This window comes from Cynara cardunculus (assembly GCF_001531365.2).
Source record: "Cynara cardunculus var. scolymus isolate 2C chromosome LG 5, CcrdV1, whole genome shotgun sequence".
In the NCBI taxonomy this organism is placed as follows: domain Eukaryota; kingdom Viridiplantae; phylum Streptophyta; class Magnoliopsida; order Asterales; family Asteraceae; genus Cynara; species Cynara cardunculus.
In genome coordinates, this window is record NC_037532.1 from 2,999,865 (window position 1) to 3,009,493 (window position 9,629).

Consider the following 9,629-nt stretch of genomic DNA (forward strand, 5'->3'; position numbering starts at 1 on the left):
TACAGTATCAGATTTTCGTCATAAACTAATCAGTGTTATTAGATAAAATACTGGTTTTTGATCAAAATGATGAGTAATTTCATATATATATATAGAGAGAGAGAGAGTTTGTTTCAAATACAACCTGGTGCATTTATACAACCAATGCAACCCAATAAAATGAGATATTTATGGAAATGATGAGAGTTTATTTATTATGATTTGAATATTTATGGAATATGAATATGGTTCATTAATTATGATCAATACTTTATATTATGAAACAATCAAAACTTCTACGAAATCACATATTAATCAAATGAAATGGACAGTTGAGATTGAGTTGTATTGGTTGCACAAATGTCATGGATTGTATAATAACCAACCTCTATATATGTATGTATATATAAATGCAAAAAGGGGAAATTTGTTTGTAGTGAAAACCCAAAGAAATGGTTTAGAAGATCAATAATCATTCCTTTTGAAAGGGGAAAAAATTGATAGATGCTAAAATAGTATGAACTCCATAACACAACAATTAGGGACTTTCATACTAATTAAAGAAATTGCATTTATAAAATGTTTAAATTTTTAATTAAAATATAATTTGTCATAAAATTAAAATTATATAAAATTTATCTATTCTACCAAGAACATTCCCGTTAAGGGACGATTATTGGATAAGCGCTTACAAACAAGAGTCATCACTTTCACTTACTTTATTAGGTAACATTCTTCTTTGACAATATGTTTGATTTTTTGTTTTTTTTTTATGTTCATGTTTTAAAAAAATGTGTAAAATGGACAAAAAGTTGGTGTTTTTTTAGCAAACTAGAAAGATAGAGATACATCTTGATTTTAATATTTTATTTTATTATTTATCTCAGTTGATCTTATGTAATTTTAAAAAACCGATAATATTTTTATTTTTAAATAAAATATAAATTTGAATATATTATAAAAATTTGACAAAAATCACGACGTTCTTTTAAGATTTAGTTTTAAATTCACATATAAACAACAACCATAAAATATTTATTAAAAAAAATAAAGGGGGGTAAAATGGTCATTAGAGGATGTGGGTAGAGGGGGTAATTTAGGAATAAAAAAGGAAATGAATAAATGTAGGGTAATGTAAGAACAGCACACAACCCAAGATGACAAAAGACGCCAATTATTAATTGGGCCGTGGTTGGTTGGTTGGTACCAAGAGAAGAGAAGCAGATGGGTGCAAAGTGTAAAAAACCACCGACGAAATGCTTCATTGGTGGAGCGCCTTGCCACCTCATCAAGATCACAATTACCACCATGCCCCCTTCCCCTCACCCTTTCTATATATATACATATCACTATAATTTTACAGATTTAGTCCCTGTATTTTTTGAGTTTTTTCGTATTATTCCTCTTCTATGGGTTTCTCCTTGTCATAATATAGTGTCGTGGCTTAGGGTCGTCCGTTAGCATGTTAAATGTGAGATTTTGAACTGGGTTTTCGAAATGTTGGGGCCCAAATTTATATGTGTTTATGGTCTTTTTATCGACCATTGTAAAATTATAGCTGCAATTATTTAGGTTCAAACCATTAAGTGTTTGGTTTTAGGTTCAGATTATTAATGGTTTGAGTTTAATTTCAGATGTTTTGTTTTAGCCAATTTTTGTTCTTAACATATATTCTATGTTGTCTCATTTATGCAATGTAATCAAAAGTTTTGAATGTAACAGGGCTTCTAAAAAAATTGGAACGTCTCCGTCGGGGCTGCTAGTGTTTTCTAGAGATAAACAAAAAAGTCTACTCTGGTCATGGCTTGAAGCCCGATCATGCTGTAATTTTGAATGCACAATTGGCCCGACCTGGAAAAGCCTTACCTAAAAACTATAGATAAGTCTAATTAAACCTGAAAAAACACAAAAACGTCCGACATGAAATTTCCGATTAACCTATTTTTCAACCTCAAAGCCAAACCCAGGCTGAAATTTGAGGGTAGACTTGGCCCAAAAAATCCCAATATAAAAACCATAGATAAGTTCGGTTAAACCAAAAAATGCTTGACCTGAAATGTCCGATCAAGTTATTAAATATGAAAAAGGAAAATAATAAATAAATAATGACAAATTTAAACAAGGTTAAGTAGACATTTTTTGCAATTGTGTGAAGTGCACATGATAACACTTAAGGGAACGGGATAGACAGTCGTTGGAGTAGGGATTAGTCGTCTGACATAACGAACTGGATATCCAGGTTAATAAAAAAAATCGAAGCAAAACTTATATACTACAAGGACTTTTTTGCAATAAGAAAAAGTCAAGGGGAAAAAAAACCCATAATACCAAATCCACGAAAACCATAACTTACTATATATAATGATTTCTTAAAATTTAATAAATTCATAAAAATTTGAAAAAAAATATATCGATATTAGTATCAAATTAACCATTTAAATGTTCTCGTTTTTAATATTATTTATTTAAATCAATATTTATTACTATGATTTAATTTAAGTTTATTAACAAAATAATTTATTTTTGGTTTAATAATATCACTTTTTATAAATATAATAATTAAATATTATGTTAGATCTCAGTAATTATCCTAATTTTATTTTAGATTTTTTATATTTAAAATGAAATGTTATTCTGTATTTGATTATATTTATCTACAGTTAGTTACACGAATTCAAACATGCAATTTTAATAAGTTGTACACTTACGCACAATTTACTTATAATCTTAAATTTTAAGTACTATGCATCAATAAATAGTAATTCATTACTATATCAAATTGTTATTCATTACGGTTTCGAGTCAAGTCCTTTTTAAATATTTGATCTTGGTTTGGTTCGATCCAGTCCAATTTAAAATCATAATTATTTCAATTTATTTTCCTTGGTCCGAAACGACAAGTATATGTATTATTTAAATATAGTCAAACGAAAGGTGCAAGACTAAATCATATCCACCAATATATCGTACATGTGGCGTGTGAATTTGTTATAACATAATGATGTCAGGGGCTTAACATTCCCACACGAGCTGTGTGGGAGGGTACAGACAGTCTGGTTTGAGCATAAGACATGCAATTTAGCTGCGACAAGAGGTTTAGTTAAAATATTTGCCAACTGATTTTTGCCAGAGACGATAGGGATACTGAGAGATTTAACATTGACGCGAGATATAATAGAATGATGTTCAGGCTTAACAAACGAACCATAATTTCTAAAAGAAAAGTCACATTTAAAAACAACCTTGTTTCAGTTTTATATTTTCCAAATTAAAAAAAAAAAACACAAACATATATTATGTTCATAGTTTTATAATTTCCAATTTCATTGTTTTTCGGTTTTGACCAAATACAACCCATAAATATGTAACTAGAAAATACAGCTACATTTACTGGCACAAATTTTTTTATTTTTCTTTTATCAAAGGGTCTTTGATCTAGCGATATCGTAGTCTTTGACCTCCTAGAAGATCAGAGGTTCAAACTTCACCAAAGATGAAGAGGATGTGTGAATTTATTTGTTGTATTTGTCGTATATAAATATTATATATACTTCAAAAAAAAAACTTTTCTCAAATCTTGAAATTTCTTAAAATAACAAATGTGTTGGAAAATGCTCTCCATTTTTATTCAAACTCCGATAGTGGGGAAATATCTGACCCGAAATTTGAGCCGACCCGGATTTATGACTTCCGTTATATTGTTACGGCCACGTAAGAATCTGTGTGAGTTTAGGGTTTTAATTTTTGTGAAATTCGTGAAAATTTTCCGATACATCGGTCGGAACGACGATGATTCACGGCGTCAACTCGCCGTTGTTCCGTTACTCTCTGAGCCAGAAGGGTGGCTCATCTGATAAAAGGTATCTTTTGAACCACTGGAGATTGATATCAAGCTTTCTATTTTATGGTTTTGCTGTCAGTCAATTGTTTATGGTTTCTACATCATTTTTTTTCTTCATATGCTGGTTTGTTTTCTATTATCAAGCACAGTTTTTTGGTTTACAAGTGCGGATTATTGGATGATTCACGGTGTTTTTTTTCTTTCAAACTCATCAATTGATTGTCTTTCTATTTTGAAATTGATAAACTTATCCAGAAAAAATGGTGAAAATATCGAGTTTTAGAATAAGTGCTGCAATTAGATTCATATTCTTGTTGAATTGGGAAGAATTAAGAAATGCATATCAAATTTGCAGTTGGAAGGTCTTGAATTTGACCCCAAAATCAAACTATGTGAATTTTTTTGTGAGATGAAGGTAATTAGTTATTATGATGTTTTCATTGGTTTGTATGGAATTCTGTACTCTGTAGTTAACATTGATCTTAAATTCTGGATTAGAGTAGTTGATTCATGGATGATCACATCTATTATGTGGATTTGAATGAAAATAGTCTTAGGAACTCGGTATGTAAAGTAGAAGTAGATCATGAATAAGAAATACCAAACTTGCCCGCCCGAGATAGGGTTTCGGAAGTGTAAGATACTAAGATGAATGTAGACTTAACCTCTATCTGGGGCGGACCCAATTAAGAGCATCCAATGGCACGCGCCATCTCTTCATCATTCTGTCGTAATGGAAACAGTTACGTTTTAGGATGGTGCCAACGTATTGTTTTGTTGGGTGCCAATAATGGCACAAGTTCTTGATGGCAGAGATGGTTAGCGTGCTGCCCTTTTGTCGAAAGGGAGATTTCAGTCCCGTTTGTTACTTTTTAGCTTAAATTTTGTGTAATTTTCTATAGTTTCTGTGTTTTAATTTTTTTTCGAACACCAGGATATTGCAAGATTTGAACACGGGTACTTTTGGGGGAAGAGCAAGGAAACCAACACATCTGTAACAATTTTTGAAAGATTTCTATAGATTTGTTTTCTTGTAGTCAAATGGTGCCATTAGTTGAAAACTTTTCTACATCCTCCTCCGCCTCTACCCCAAAGAGTAGAGTTGTTGTTTCTGTGAAGACTCCCGGTTTGCGACTCATGAATAAAAAATGAGAGATGGAATAGGTGAAATTTTGCATCTGGTTCATTGCTTGTTTTCCACTCAGGGAACCGAAGGATGTGCAAGATGCTTATATGCTGCTCCATTTTGAATTCTGATGGTTTTTCTTTGTCACAACCTTGGATTTTTCCGTTACCAGATGCTGATATTTGGAGTTAGGACATTGGCTTCTTTGGTGAATCCCTATTCCCAAATGGCGTGCGCACGTGGCACACTGGCGTTGGTTGTCATCCATACAAACAATGTCGTGACAGTGGTTCCTTTGGCATGGATGCTAATGAAGACGATATTTTGTATGTTTTACATATCCAAACCGAACTAAACTATACCAATAATTCTCACACAAAGGTAGTGCCTAGGGGTTGGATGTACGCAAACCTTACCACTAACAAAAGAGTAGAGACATGTATGTTTTACATCATGGAGTAAATAGTTGTGAGCACTTCCACATTGATGCAAGTGCATGTTAGAAAGCATTTGTGTTTCTTATATGCCTTGCTTTAATTAGACCACAACTATTAGCTTGGACGCTTTGTGCCTTCCGGTGCCTGTAGGGTGCGTTTGATACGCACGGTAGGACAAAAACCTGTTGTCCCATTTTTGGTACGACATTAGACTGGGACATGACAGGACTGAATGATACAAAAATGCATGGGGAAGATTGGTAAATTACTAAATTGTATATGTTAAATTGAAGCAGTAAAACCTTCCACAATTCTTCCACCTATCTATCTCACCCTTGCCTGTCGTGTTCTAGCCCATCCAGTTGTGTCTACTATTAATCTACCCTTTCTTCAAGATTTTATTTTGTCTTCCACTTGCTTGAATAACTTGAACATATCCATAATCTGCTACTGAATGATTTTATTTGTTTGCTGCAACCTCTATGTTTTTTTATATCAAAATTTTACTTCAATGGCTTACCTCATTTGGGGTTCATACGTACATATTGCTCTACATTTTCGTATTTTATTCCGAGTTTTGTGTCTATTGATTTATTCAGAAAAACCGAAGAGCAAAGGTCCAAGGTCAAAGGTCAAAGGCCAATAGCTAACGAAAACAACCCTGTTATGACCGAGTGATGCCATTTTTGGATAAAAACACGCGAGACAAATGTTCTTTGAGTGAGATATATCTGGGTAAAGAACAAGTCCGATTACACCTCATCCTCTTGAGACTGTACCTTCAGAGTGAGATATATAGAGTGTGTTTAGTTTGGTTATTTGAGGTATATTTATCTTACTGCTGATGCATTTATGGAAGTGACATAAATCTCTGTTTTGATGTGAGAAGATGTATATGAATGGAAACTGGAAAGTATGATGGCAGAGTCTTCCATTTGGTGTATAATGCTACTACAACTTAATAGTTTATTTACAGTTTAATGAGCTTAATAGTTTGTGTGACGTATTCGTTCAGCCATACACGAGTGTTTTTATGGATTAATGGAATAAGTCAGGACCCCTCATTTGTTCTCGTTGTGTCACCTTAAACAAATTATTACCAAAAATAATTTAACCTCTTTTTGCCTCCCGTAAACCCATTGGTCTAAACAACTAAAGGTCTGTTTATTAGCAGCCTAGTGAGCTTATTGAGACCGTAGCTTATACGGTCAGTTATATATGACTGTTTGATGGTGGCTTAATGACATAGAAAATGGCTTATTCAGTAAGCTTCTAAGGGGAAGCTTTATTTAAAAAACCAAACTTTTTCCAAACTTGCTCTTCCCACTAAAAAACATGCTCATTTGTCTATGAAAAAACCATCATAAATAAAAACCTTTCTAATCTACATAGACAGACTTGTTCATACAGACAATTTTATTCATACAAGATTTAATAAGATACCAACCAAACTAAGAGCCCATTTACCAAACATTTACCTTGTAAGCGCTTACTAGTAACATTTAACACTATCATTTACTCATCGGGTAAGATTTTAGTCCACCAAAACGGTATCCCATGCAGGGATGGACCCAGAAAATTTTTCAAACGGTGGCACCATATAATTAATATAGTATAATATACATCTAAAGATAATTACAAAAACTATGGTTTTTATAGTACCGATAGGGCTGTAAACGAACCGAACGTTCAGCGAACCGTTCGACGGGAAGTTCGTTTATTTAATAAATGAACGAACATGAACTATTTTTTTGTTCGTTTAGTTAAACGAACGAATATGAACAAGAGTCTCGTTCGTTCATTTACCGTTCGTTTATGTTCGTTTATATTTGTTTGTTTATGTTCGTTTATATATTAAGTTTAATATATTATATTATATTTATTTACTTTGAATTCAAATAATATTTATTTATGTTCGTTTATGTTTGTTTAGCCCGTTCGTTTATGTTCGTTCATTTACGTTCGTTTAGCATGTTTACGAACGAACATAAATGAACACGAACACACCTTATTTCTAAACGAACGAACACGAACACAAAGATTTTCGTTCGTTTACCGTTCGTGTTCGTTCGTTTGTTCAGTTAAGTTAAACGAACGAACATGAACAAGACTCTGTTCATGTTCGTTCGGTTCGTTTACAGCCCTAAGTACCGATAAACAACTCCTAAACTTGTACCCGACGCGTCTTCATCTTTTGAAAACGGTCAATATATACCCAAAAATAATTACAAAAAGTATGGTTTTGGTTATTTGGGCTTTGTTTTGTTTGGGTTTTAGTTGCACCATTTGGATTTCAGGGAAATACGGTAGCACCTTCTAAAACGATACGGTAGCACCGTTAACAAACCTAAATTTTTTACCCTTCGGCCGCGAAATAATACGGTGGCACGTGCCACCCATACCACCACATTAGGTCTGCCCGTGATCCCATGCAACAACTTACCCGGTATGTGCTTACCGTGGTAAGAGTCATTGTTCTCACTTACCGGGTAAAATTCTTGGTCCTTGTCTCGCTCTTACCGGATAAGATTTTTGGTCCTTACAACATTCATCCGATAAAGTAATTGTATTCACTTACCGAAGTAAGCGTTTGGTAAACAGCCTCTAACCCTTAATCAATACAGAAGTTAAATGAAAAATAAAGTAAGCAACCCCTTATGTGATTTAAGATTTAGGTTGAGAAATCAGCATCAAGTCCAAAGCTTTTATTATGGCAAAGGCCCCCTTTTTTTCTGTTATTGATGGTCATATTATTTTTTAATAATAATAATGGTGGGGGTGACACTTTTTGGTCATGACTTTTACAAAGGCTATAGAATAGAATTGAATTGAATTTGTTGAAATGTCATTTCCTTGTTACATTGTAGTGGTCTGTTTCTTTTTAAATATACAACAAATATTTAAGTATAGTTTTTTATTGATGAAGTTTGAATTTCAGACCTTCTGTTAGGTTAATCTCTACCTATACTGGTTTGTCTTATTGTATTTAAGATATCGCTGATGATTTTTATTTTCATTCAGTACCAACCAAGTATCTGTTCATGAATAGAACGGTTTGTTGAACATGACTTGTCAGACTCACAGGCTTAAACAACCTTTCTAATGGGTGGGCGGGATTTTGCTCGTTAAGATTAATAGGTGGACATGAGTAATCCAAGTAAAAAAATCAGATAGATCTGCTCGATTTGTCTATCTTTTTATAATTAATAAAACATTATACTTGGTACTTTCTTAATAAAGGTTTGGGTGTTTTTTATTTGTCTTGGGAAACCGAAGTTTTACCGTTTTATTGGAAGAATGGGGTTATTATGGTTGGCGAATGATCAAATGCAAACCATGTCATTTGTATAAACTGTCAATATTTAATTTAATGAAATTGTTAAATGAAATTGTCTGATACGATGAAATTGTTTCATGTATTTTTGTTTCTATGTAAAAAAATAAAATGGTTTCATGCACTTGTTATTTTGACGAAATTTGTTTTTTTTTTTAAATTAATACAATGAAGATGATAATGTCCATAATTAACGCCCTCCACAAAAAAAAATGACTAATCAACCCTCATAATTAAAGAAACGAAAAAGGAAAATGTTTGGTTGAATGACGTTTGTCTGGTTTGTACAAATTATTTGGTTTGCATTTGATCCCTTCCCTATTATCAAAAACAACCATATGGCGAAAAGCGTTTTACCTTTTAGCCCCCTCCAAATTTTCTATTCACAAAATAGTCAAGAAATCATAAGTCAATGTCGCAAGACACTTTTCCTTAGAGTTTCCGTCATTTCCTGATGCATCGAGATGAAAAGTGGGTCCTCCGCAAAAATAGATTTAGATACCGCAACTTGCGACACCTCAAGGACATGCATCGACGCACAAAAAGCAAACCAAAGTTGCAGCTTGTGGCACCACAAAAAACATTCATAGCCTATGACAACCCAAGAAAAAATGTCCATTGATATTCACTTACAATTTCTTGATTGTTCTGTGACAAAAATTTAAAAGTGATTTATGTGGTTAATTACGATAATAACCCGGAAAATAGCTTTATGTAACTCTTGTTTTTATAAGCTTTTCTTGTTAGTTCACATGCATCTATGATTTGGATACTATTTGTAATTAAGATCGTTTTGCATCTTATTATCAGCTGACACGTATTAATGTTTAATTTGGTTGTTACAATTCGTCTTTGGTTATAAATAATTGGTTGTCACAAACGTTTCATATTTAATCATTTGTTTTACATAAA

General features: G+C 32.8%; 1 long non-coding RNA gene across 1 annotated transcript; it reads left to right on the forward strand.

Moving 5' to 3' along the window:
* Positions 1-3,702: 3,702 nt before the first annotated feature.
* Positions 3,703-5,505, forward strand: LOC112512662. The gene is made up of 2 exons (XR_003069241.1): positions 3,703-3,839; positions 5,119-5,505. It is a non-coding gene; the product is annotated as an uncharacterized LOC112512662 (long non-coding RNA).
* The last annotated feature ends 4,124 nt before the right edge of the window (positions 5,506-9,629 follow it).